Here is a 12,255-nt window from a genome sequence, read left to right as displayed (position 1 = left end):
TTTCCTTGTACACCAACACCAGTGTTTTGTACCATACAGGCAGCAACCAGAGGCCAATGAAGGGAACGGAAAAGTGAGTGAGACGTGAAAGTTCTGGGAGGCTGAAGACAGGCATGCTTCAGCATTCTGGGTAATTTGAAGGTGCTTAGTGAGCATGGCAGGAGGCCAATAAGGAGAGTGTTGCAGTAGTAAAGCTATGAGATGACTGAGACCTGGATAATGAGCCGCTGGGCAGACTTCTGATGATTGTTTGCATGTTGTCATATTCCATCCTGACTGGCTATGATTGGCTTCCAAACTTTGCGGGAAGCCAATGAGCGTCCTCTAAACAACGCCGAGGCAGAAGCAATTTCACTTCCACACATAGGGTTCACAACGAATGCTACAAATGTCACTATTGCAGAAACTTTTATTTCCCGCGAAACCAAATTAGGCATAAATGCTCTCGTGTGTCATGTGTCAATGACCGTCAAACAGGGTTTTCATTCTCCGTATACCATTTGCCTGTAATTCTTTCTTTAAAAAAAATCACAGTTGTGTGAAGTGAACGGTGGCTTTCATCACAATGTCAATAACATGACGTCACAGACACTCCGTGCTCAAACAGACAGACAGACATACACACAAACAAAGCTGTGCATTGGAGCGGCTGCACCACTCAAAAATGGCATATATCCTGAATGCAAAATCGACCAATCTCCAAATTGGAATAGCTTGTTGACAGGCCTCTATAGAGCCCACCTCCAAGAGCGCTTTCACCTCTCAGGCCTGTTCCATGTTACACTCTTCTGAACTAAACCAACACTGGGGATGTGATGTGAACTCTACATGTGACTGTCTGGAAAAGCCATTAACGTCGACTCACTTTATGGTCCAATCGGTTGAGCCTGAGGAAAGAACCTCATCATGTCCGATTTGCAGAGTCAGCTGCACAAACTACAGCATTATATATGGTATATGGAGTATATATACTAGTCCATACCAATCTCTCTCTCCGTCTCTCTGTCTCTCTCCCCCATTCCACTCACTATATAAGGGGTGTCCCTGTGGCACACCCGTTATGCAATGCTCAGCCAATCGCAGTGCAGAATGGCACACCTTCCAGCCAATCACAGTGTGCAATACGTGCGGCCGTCCTCAAATTTCGTCCTCAAATTGTGAGGACAATTACTAAACGTATTAGTTCATAAAGATGGTACATTCTTGGTGAGATTGGTGAGCCCTTAAACCTATTTTATTCTCTGCCAGACTTCTTAATTATGGCATGATGATTGTACTACTATTAGCAATGTAGATGTTCTTCCTCACAAGGACCTTAATGACGTTCTCCGTTTGTTTCATCAAAGACTCCAGGTCCTCCTTGGGCTCCCCTCTTGGCATGTTACATTTGCCACCAGCGCAGCCCTTGTTCTGATCGTGCAGCGTTTGAATGTTATATTTGGCGCACGGGGCCGAGAGGCCCTTGTACTGATCATGCAGCTTCTCACAGGTCGTCTTCAGGGAATTAAGGATGAGCTGCTTCTGCACGTCAGGCAGCAGCTCCATGTCTTCCTGCCTTATGCGTTCTTTAACATAATTGTCATAGTTCTCCTGATGTTTATTGATCTCTTCCTTGCACTCCTGCACGTACCTGGAGGTCTCTCTGCACTGTTTTGTGGTGATGGTCTTCGGGTCGGGTTTCATGACGAGGGGGTTGGATATGTAGGTGGGCCTACTCTCTAAGAGATCGATGACGTTCTCCAGTTGTTTCATTGCAGACTCCAGGCAGTCCTTGCGGCGTCTTTTCCCCGGTGTGTCTATGTGAAACGGTAGGCTGTGGTACTGTTGAAGCTGCTCGTCAAAGTTCTCCTTCAGGCTCTTAACAATGGTCCGTCCCTCCACCTCAGACAAGCTCCTCATGGCTTCCCGGTTCAACACTTCTTGTACATAGTCATCATAATTCTTCTGATCTCTCCATTCTTGGTTACGCTGCACCAGGTAATCGGGGGTCTCTCCATAGTCCTTCTTCTTGATGTACTTGGGTCCCGGGGGCTCGTGGAGATGCCGTTCTCCCCTCCTCGTGTCCTGCTGTTTCGTAGCTTCCGGATTCATGTGCTCATACCTGTCATGTTCCTGCAGAGCTCTGCAGTCTTCCTTGCGTTGCTTCAGGTACTCGGGGGTCTCTCCATAGTCCTTCTTCCTGCTGTATATGGGGAGAAGTCCCGACGACTTTAGGAGGTGTCGGTCCCCCTTCCTCGTGTCTACATAGGTAGACGGCGGTAGCTTTCTCGGTACCGATCTTATATTCTCAATGATATTTGACTTCACGTAGTCCTTGTCACATTTCACGGGCCTCCTCGGTACTGATGTTATGAAGTCAATGATGGACTCCCTTTTAGGAAAGGCCATACCTGGGTTAAAGAAATGTTCTTTGGAATCCCTTTGTGTGTATTTCTGTGGGGATGGCCCATGGACTTCAGAATATTCCTGTCGTTATTCAACATTGTGTCGTGTGAGAGTGAAATCAGCTGTTATAAAGATCATTAGAGATATAGCATGACGTCACCAGCAATGCCCATTGCCCAATACCACTGTTCCTCAACCTCAGGACGGACCCCCCCCCACACACACGTTCCAAATGGACCCTTACTGGTTAACCTTTACTTAGCCAGTAAAAACCACAGTGAGACCAATGGACCACATATGGGTTCATTGGGTTCCACGTGTTCCAATGTGCTGAAGGCTAAAGGCTCATACATAGTCTGGATTTTCGGTGGTGAGGTGACCACCGCTCCGGTGGTGAGCTGACCACCGGAGCTGAAATAACGTTGAGCGGTGGTGAGTAAAAACAGAGAGAAGGGCTGGGGCGGTGGCGGTGGTTTGCTCTTCACCGCGGCTCGTGACGTCATGTTGTAGTTCGGTGGTCACCTAACCACCGTAAATCCAGACTATGTATGAGCCTTAAGTTCAGAAACTCCTTCCAACCACACACCCGTCATGGCATTGGCTGTCCAGAAGTCCATACTTTGGACAATGGTTTGGGTTATGTCTGACGTGCTTACGTCATGCCCACGCTATAGGCCTCTATATAACCACGTCCAGCACCCACACAAACTCAGAATCATAGTAGAGAGGAGAACCTCCCTTTTATCAGACTACCACTATATATATTCCAAACTTAAATAGTGTTAAAGCCAATAGGGGCGAACATGGAGAAAGAATTGAAAGCCCTCCGGGCAGAGAACGCTGCGCTCAGAGAGGAGTTGACGATCGCCAAGGAGGAGTTAAGCGCCCTCAAAGAGAAGATGCAGATGCAAGAAAGCCTTCACGAGGACCTGCAGAACCTCATGAATTGGGAGCCCGGCCCAGAGTTGACCGAGGAGTGTGACGGCGACTACGAGATTTAATGAGGACGGGATTATATAGAACGGCAACACTTTGCAGAACCGTGTGAGTCCTGGGAGCAGGAACTTTCAGAAGAATCTGGAGAGACACAATAAGGACAGGGTAATTCAGCAAAGCATTGACCTCTGACCCAATTTCTTTATCGGTCTGTTTTCTTTTATTTACTACTAGTGGGCTCGATCTCTTGGGAGAGGCCATTTATTGTCACTTGTTTTTTTATCAGTTTATTTTTAAATTACATTTATTTTGTATTTTATTTTTCCTCCGATGAACTTTCACCCACAAGCTACGTTCAGACTTACTGACAGGTTTCCAGGCCTGAGCTGGTTGAGGGATTGGGAATTGTTTTGGATATCTTATTCATGTGAAACGTTTGGTGGGGACATTGTTTCTGTGTCGTTTGTCTTCGTTTTATTAGACGATAGAATGTACAGAGACAGGAAGACGAGGGCCCCCAGATCATATGGTATGTGCTCTACCAGGTGAGCTACTGTATTGTTGCTCTCCAGATCATATGGTATATGTGCTCTACCAGGTGAGCTACTGTATTGTTGCTCTCCAGGTCATATGGTATATGTGCTCTACCAGGTGAGCTACTGTATTGTTGCTCTCCAGGTCATATGGTATGTGCTCTACCAGGTGAGCTACTGTATTGTTGCTCTCCAGGTCATATGGTATATGTGCTCTACCAGGTGAGCTACTGTATTGTTGCTCTCCAGGTCATATGGTATATGTGCTCTACCAGGTGAGCTACTGTATTGTTGCTCTCCAGGTCATATGGTATGTGCTCTACCAGGTGAGCTACTGTATTGTTGCTCTCCAGGTCATATGGTATATGTGCTCTACCAGGTGAGCTACTGTATTGTTGCTCTCCAGGTCATATGGTATATGTGCTCTACCAGGTGAGCTACTGTATTGTTGGTCTCCAGATCAGATGGTATCTGCTCTACCAGGTGAGCTACTGTTGATCTCCACACGAGTTGGGGAGGTTTGAGTAGAGGATCGTGAGGGTTTAGTTTAATGTTTTTATCATTTAAAATATTTTATTTGCCAATCTAAAAGTGGGATTATTTGTTGGCACTTTTTGTGTTGTGTATTTATGATTTTTTTTGAGTGGTGCAAACCACTCCAACAACTGGCTTTGTACCCGTGTTCGTACCAAAAAAATGAGCATGGTTACTATGGTCACTGACATTACGTCAGACCACAGCTGATCAGGCTATATAAGACCTTGCACCACTCAGTTCACACGGGTGTGATTTTTGTCTGCATGCACACCTTTTAACTACTCGAACCCCAGCATTCCTATTCCTTTTCCCACAACCCAAAATAGCAGATCAATGCATCGCAATGCACGTGTTGCGAGCTTGTAGATCAGCTATTTTTGTCGAAGGGATTTAGTGTGTACGGTAGAGGGAGAAAGGTGTAGCGATTACAGTTGCTACTTGGTTTAAGTGGTTCATCGGAAATCTATTACCATAGCAGGGGTCTTCAACATAGGTTCTGGGAGTGGGACCCCTGGGGGTAGCGCTGCAAAATTCTTGCTCAATAATGTGAATCTCGATTTTCCTCCAAGAATTGGAGGAATGATTCTCGCATGATTCTAATTTTTTCCATGAACATATTTATTGTCTTTAATCTGTAGTTGCTGAACATTACTACATTCAAAACGTGACACCCAGAGCCAACTACTGACACTGGCTATAAACAAAAGCGTGCAAAGTGTGAGCAAAACAAAGTGCTTGACTTAAACCTCTCAAAGTCTCTCTTGTAGCAAATAAAAAATCACACTTGTGTGAAGTGAGGGGCGCTCTTATTATCTCATCGTACGTCATCATGACGTAACATGTAGATTTGCTCAGACACATGACGTAAAATCTCCATTCATTGTCAATGGGAATTTAATGTTTGTGTAAGACGAAAATCTACACTATAGCTGAATATAGGAGGGGCTAGCGCCCCTCAAAAAAAGGAATGTGGTGAAATGACCAATTAAAGCCAACTGAATGGCCAACTGAACAATAGGCCTACTACAAACAATAATTATTTATGTTTGAAAATCTACAGAAAACTTTTGATTTCGTTTAATAAAATAGTAGTAGTAGTAGTAGTGGTAGTAGTGGTGTTCTGTATGCCAAACTACAATCAACTATGGTTGAGTATAACATTATATTAAATAATATTAAAGGTCCGCTGACATTCCCCCTTTAAAGTGAAAAATATGTGTTGGCTCGCTTCTGAGATTAATCTAAATCAGAACCTGGCAATAGAATTCCCTTCATATGAAGTTCATAGTACCACCAGTGATGGAAGGAGAGGTAAAAGTATTCTGTTAAAAGTGAAGTCTGGTATTCCAAATTTCACGTGAGTAAAAGTAAGTATTCAAAATAAAGTATCCAAAGTATAGGGCTGAAAGTGGTTAGGTTTTGTTTTGTAATCAAAATCTAGTAATTAATGTAAAAAGGTTTGTAGTGTGGTAAAATTGTAGCGTGGAGTAGAAGTAATAGTGAATATTGGAAATCCTCCAGTAAAGTAATAGTTACTTTCCACCACCCACAAACTTTTAATTTAGCCAGTTTCTATAGCTTGAGGAGCACTGTGCTACATGTAGCCAGCAACCATTCAAAATGTACCGTAGGCCTAAGTGGTGGAATGCCTAGTGTGGAGGAAATCAAATAAGGACCTTGAAGAAAGTTCAATTTCAGGAAAGTAAAAAAAAAATGTTAACACTGTTAACAAAAGGCTAATAAAAGGCTACAGCCATGCCTGCAGCATCTGTGTGTGTACAGCAGGTGGCAGCAATAGGCCACGAAGCTATCATACAGTGCGGAAAGTTTATTATTTATATTATGTTCAACTTCGAGTGGTTCTCACTCAGCCTTAGTGGACCCCACACAATAATCATCATATTTTGAACTGGGGAGTGGGGATCGACCCGCACCCTGACAAGCACTAACTGAAGGCAAATTTACATTTAGTTTGATCAGTTCCACACAGATAAATATTGTGAAAATAGCAGATCTACAAGCTCACAAAGCCTTGCAATGCAAAACGTTAGGTTAGTTTGCATATCATTTGGCCATTTGATGACCTTTTACCTTTGATACAGTATAAATGGCCTTTTTTTAAATGGCCTTTTTCTTTGCTTTTATTTCCCTTTCTTGTTTAAGTCTTAAAAGTCTTTATCACTTCACTGATCAGCTGGGGGGTCTCCCCCCAAAATGATGTGGGGACCCCCAGGGGTCCCGACCCACAGGCTGAGGTGGGTATATAGAAGTGTCAATTTGTACGTCTCTAAATGTTTTGATGAATTGAACATGGTGGACCCTCTTGTAAACAAGTGTAATGCTTAATTGGGTCGTCCACTCACAGTTAACAGTCTTTGTATTGAGTTTGTGCTTGAAATGTACTGTAATCCTGCAAACTGTTAATAAATATTTCAATCAATCAATCAATCAATCAATCCATAGCTCTAATGTCGAATGCAACGGCAGCAAATTATTATGGACCAGAGCTAGATCTGTCCAGACTCGTCCCAGCTTTACTTTTTTGACTTCACTGACTTGTCTTGAAGTGACTTCTAGAGCTTCTAAAGAACCTGAATGAACTGAAGTCAATGAACTTTTGGATTGGCCACGGGGGATCATCAGTTAACACCCACTCCTGATTGGCTGTGTTGAATCAGACGCTGTAGCGGGTGATAGTGGTGATAGATACATGATACTGTACATGGCGTGGACTTATTTCGGGTTTGTCCTGTAGTAACCTTGTGGGCCGTGGGCGTGGCTGCCAGGGCTGGTGATGATGTAACCACTAACTTCACCTCACCACGCATCATACGAGCGAGGACTCATCATACGAGGAGTCCTCGCTCGTATGATGCTCGTATGGCACTCTGTGGAGTCAACTGCGTTTTACATAGTGTTTTCTTTTGATTGATTGAAATATTTATTAACAGTTTGCAGAATTACAGTACATTTCAAGCACAAACTCAATACAAAGACTGTTATAGTGGACGACCCAATTAAGCATTACACTTGTTTACAAGAGGGTCCACCATGTTCAATTCATCAAAACATTTAGAGACGTACAAATAGACACTTCTATATAGTCAAAGAACAGAACAGGAATTCATCATAAAGGAGGTAAAAAGGGAAAATATTTTTTTACGGGGATTTTACGGGGGCCAGTTTCGAATTGCAGCCGTCCATAGGTGCCCGTTGAGAGCGGTTTTGAAGGAGTCAAGGGATTCACATGTCTTAATGACTGTTGGTAGGGCGTTCCACATTTTGGTGGCATAGGAGCGAAAATAATTTAGTCCCTTGTTTGTGCCGAATCTGGGTTGTACATGGTTCGTTGCATGGTTCTCAGCCTGTGGGTCGGGACCCCAGGGGTCCACACATAATTTGGGGGGGAGACCCCCAGGCTGATCAGTGAAGATAATGTAAAGACTTGTAAGACTTAAACAAGAAAGGGAAAAGCAAAGAAAAAGGCCATTTATACTGCATCAATCAAAGGTAATCCACAAACTATTAAAACAACAGTTCAAACATTGGCCAAATTATATGCAAACTAAAGTTTTGCATTTCAAGGCTTTGTGAGCTTGTAGATCTGCTATTTTCACAATATTTATCTGTGTGATCAAACTAAATGTAGACTATACATTTGCCTTCAGTTACTTCCAAGTGCTCTAGGGTGGGGGTCTATCCCCACTCCCCAGTTCAAAATATATTGTGTGGCTGGGGTCACAGGCAGCCTTTAAGGCTGAGTGAGAACCACTGGTTTGGACTCTAAATCAGTCTAAATCAGCCACATATTTTCTGAGGTGGTACTTCAGTATAAAAAGGTTGGGAACCAATGATTTAGACTGGACTGTGTCTGTATGAGATCTTGAGCTTTCTACTGTACTACTGTACTGTCAGTGTTCTCCAAAGTCTGCAATCTTTCTTGATATTGTTGCTGTCGGGAGGAAAATGGTATAACCACCTGATGGATCAGATCTGGACAGATCTGGACACCTCAGTCAACCTATTTTCAGCTAAGGTAGGCCTACACTGACTGCTCACTGCTCACAGAAGGTGCAAGTTGAGACAAAGTGCAATACTGTGGTGACTTGCTTAGAATAGTATCATGCCTGAGTTATTTACCATTGGGCCTGTCAAATCAAAGCCTTTGTTAGAATGCTGTCAAACACCCTGCACCTTTTTTACATACATCAAATGAAATGTAGTATAACGTGCTTCGGACAAAACCTCGACTCAATTGGACCCTCAAACTGTCTGCTAAACAATTAACTCCACCTCTCTCCCTCTCATGGAAGTAATTGGCAATATATAAAGTTACAACACTAACTTTGATGATGGCAGTATTGCTTTGTTTACAAAATATAACTAAAGGTTTTCTTAAAGGAGAGTTCAGTGATTTGGGTGATTTGGAAAACCCCCCGGTCCACCCCGGTAGCAAGATGTGCACATGCACGCTCTACAGTGGGGGGACACGCAACAGGCCAACAGCACGCACACCAATAATCACACATACTGCTGGGTTAGCACTGGAAATTATATTGTTGCCAAAAAATAAAAGGAAATGATTAAGCTACCATTTAATAATCATTGCTATTAACTAAAGTGTCTAGTAACAGGGGTTTCTCTCAGTTTTTTGAGTGGTGCAACCACTCCAAGGAACAGCAATGTCCGCGTTAACCTATGTGACATGTGTTAACCTGTGTTAACCTATGTGTGACTATGAGTACCAGACCAGTAGGGGCAAAAGTGTCGCTGTTGTGCCAGAAACAGAGAGAGTTGCCTGTTAATGAGAGAGAGAGAGAGGGGGGGGTTGCACCACTCAGTTCACACAGGTGTGATTTTTTAGTAAACACCACCAAGCTGAGGGTTTTCAAGAGCAACGTCCTTGGTGTTCTCCTCATCTCCTGTATGGGGCAGAGTCATGGAAAGTGACACGGGTCACATCTGTCACAAGCTGGACGTATTTCAGACAAGATGATATTGGCCCATGACAGTCTCCAATGAAGACCTTTACAGGAACACAGGCCTGACTGACCCCACTGTCAAGTGTCATCAATCTCAGAAGATGGATGTGGATTGGTCATGTGTGCTGAATGGACCTGCCTCACCCAAGTGCCATGCCAAGGTATAGCCATGAGATGAGAACTCGGATGAACCTGGGACCAAGTGCAGCATTGGTAGACGGACAGCATTGGCGTTACAGTGCACCTTATGTGCTATCCAGCACGAAGAGGATTGAGTAAGTATAAGCACTAAGCAGGTTAAATTTTCAGTTTCAACTCAATGAGTGCTCATTTCTTTGTATCATCACCTCCAATCCAAATTCACTTGTTTATCCTGTAATGCCCTGTATGCTGTATGCGTTCTCTCTCCTCATTGGATGAAATTGGTATCCCGAACTGAAAATGTATTTTCTGTTTAGCAATGACTGCTATAAGAACATAGAGCACTTATTTTAATATAGCCTATTAACAAAAAAAATCTGAACCTTTAATTAATAATTCATTTCCATGCTTGAAATAGTTGACTGCATATAAAGCGCAACAGCCCTTTTCATTGTTCTATTATTAAAGAATTAAAATACAATATTTGACAAGTTGGCAGTGAGGGAGAGAAACAAGATCAAGGGCAAAAATAAACTGTTAATTGTTAATGTGCCAGGTGAGGGATAAAGGAAAGTTATTTGCTGAGGAAATTGTGCAGTAAGTCAGTGCACATGAAATAAATAAACAGGCAGCCGTCAATGCAATTACAAGTTTATTGAAAATACCTCTGAATTGTATTTCAGAATATATTTCATATTTTACATATCCAGAAAACGTAACAACCATTTGTTCCCCTAATAATGAAGAATAAAGAATCTTTGAAGCTCTGAACAGCAGACGTTTTTGTTTTTCTTCTTTTTTTTTTCATTGCTTGTTGTGGTATAAACTTCTATGCTTGGTGAGTTCTAAAATGCTCCAACATCCCCCCACAATAATGTTAGGCCTGTATGAAAGCATCGCTATGCATGGAATTTAATATTGAGATGCCATGTCTAATATCTTAAAACTAGTTGGCACATCCATCAGGGTCACTTTTCACACGTTTTAAATCCACCTGGACAAATAATCGATTAAACATTTGCAGCAGGTATAAGGTTTGCACTCCCTTTTCTTTTTCCCCATCTGCGTTAAAACAGGATAGACCAGTATAGTTGCATTTGCATTCATTTTAATGTAGCCAATCCCACACCTCTTTTGTCTATCGCAGTGGTTCTCAAACGTTTTTTTTACATTTTTATTTCAAATACCCCAATAACTCTGAGAATTACATGTAGAGACCTCAGGGAACAGTGAGGGTCCCTGGACCCCATGTCGAGAACCACTGGTGGTCTATCTTAAAATACCCATGCATGTATAAAACAACACATGGGCAAGACATTCCACACGGTGCTCAAAGTCAGATTAGCTGAATGGTATTTGTACCTTTTTTTTTTTTAGAATAGATGTGATTCAAGATCAGGAATGGAGAAGTCATAAGGCATTAGGTAGGCTCCTGACTTTTTGGGCCAAAACAAATGGATGCTGTATTCAAAAGCATTTTTACAGACCATCCTATACCAAACTGAAAATTTGAAAACCTACTGTACCAGGACAGATTAAAACATTTGCATCTCTAGAGAGCCAGAGGACAGAAATAAATACATCAATAAATAAATGTGCATATTATACCAGCACGAAACCAGAACTTTAGATGAACGTAAAAGCAATGCTCCTCAAATTATTTTTGCGACAATATTGAAACAACTCTTGTAGAACATAAAAGGGGAAACTATACCATTTCCCACAAAACAGTACAGCAACAGTTCTGATTATCAAAAAAAGCTATGCTACTTCACAGTACATTACAAAAATATATGCAGTGCAGCGGTTTTTGCCATTAGAATGAGGAAGAAAACGGTATACCACAACACCTACGACCATGCAAGGCATGTTTTCGTAACACCCAGAACTGTTGCAATCAACGGTTGCAACGCGGACCAACAATAGCACCCCCGTGTATAGGGTTGGGATCCGAAACCGGGGGAAACCGGGTACAGGTATGTGGACCTCACGTCTGCTATACAGCTACAATACCAGTGGCTTTCAGACGTTTTGGTTTCAAGGACCACCATAACACATTTTGTTCCATTTATACATGGTCAGAGTTACAGACCTTTTAAGGGTCCATTTGGAACCCTGTCAAGTAACCCCAGAGGGTCCCTGTACGTCACTTTAAGAATCAGTGAGGTATGTATAGGAATACATAGGAATCGGACGGTTAAGAGGGAATCCTAAATGATCCATTCCTAACCCTACTCCCAACTCTCCGCGTTGCCCTTCAGGAACAAGAGGACAGAAAGGACAGATCTCAAGAACAGCAAAAGCGACTGATATACTACCACATTTAAAAGAACGTCCACTGTGCTACGTCGAGCGGAAAAGCAACATCGAGCTACATATGCGCAATAGATGGCCCATATGCATGGCAGTCACACAAAACAAAAAGTCACTTGGCACATTTCTGGGTACAATGGCATGTGTCATTTAGAAATAACAAGGTAGGTTAATTGCAAAAGGTCTAGTTTGAGATATTCAACATTTAAAATTGGCAATGAATGGCAGTTTCAATTTAGTTTAGTGAAAATGGGTCCCTAAAATTGTCCTGAGATAATGCTACTGAATAATCTCATTATGTACTGTACTGTACTGCAGGGGTTCTCAACGTTTTTGGGGCTGGGGACCCCCGGAAATGCTGTGGCCATGTCCCGCCCCCCTCCCCACCACCAATACAAACTGACTGCAAAAATAACCTTAATAATAGA

Source organism: Electrona antarctica (genome assembly GCF_951216825.1).
Source record: "Electrona antarctica genome assembly, chromosome: 22".
NCBI lineage: Eukaryota > Metazoa > Chordata > Actinopteri > Myctophiformes > Myctophidae > Electrona > Electrona antarctica.
This window is presented reverse-complemented; position numbering follows the sequence as displayed.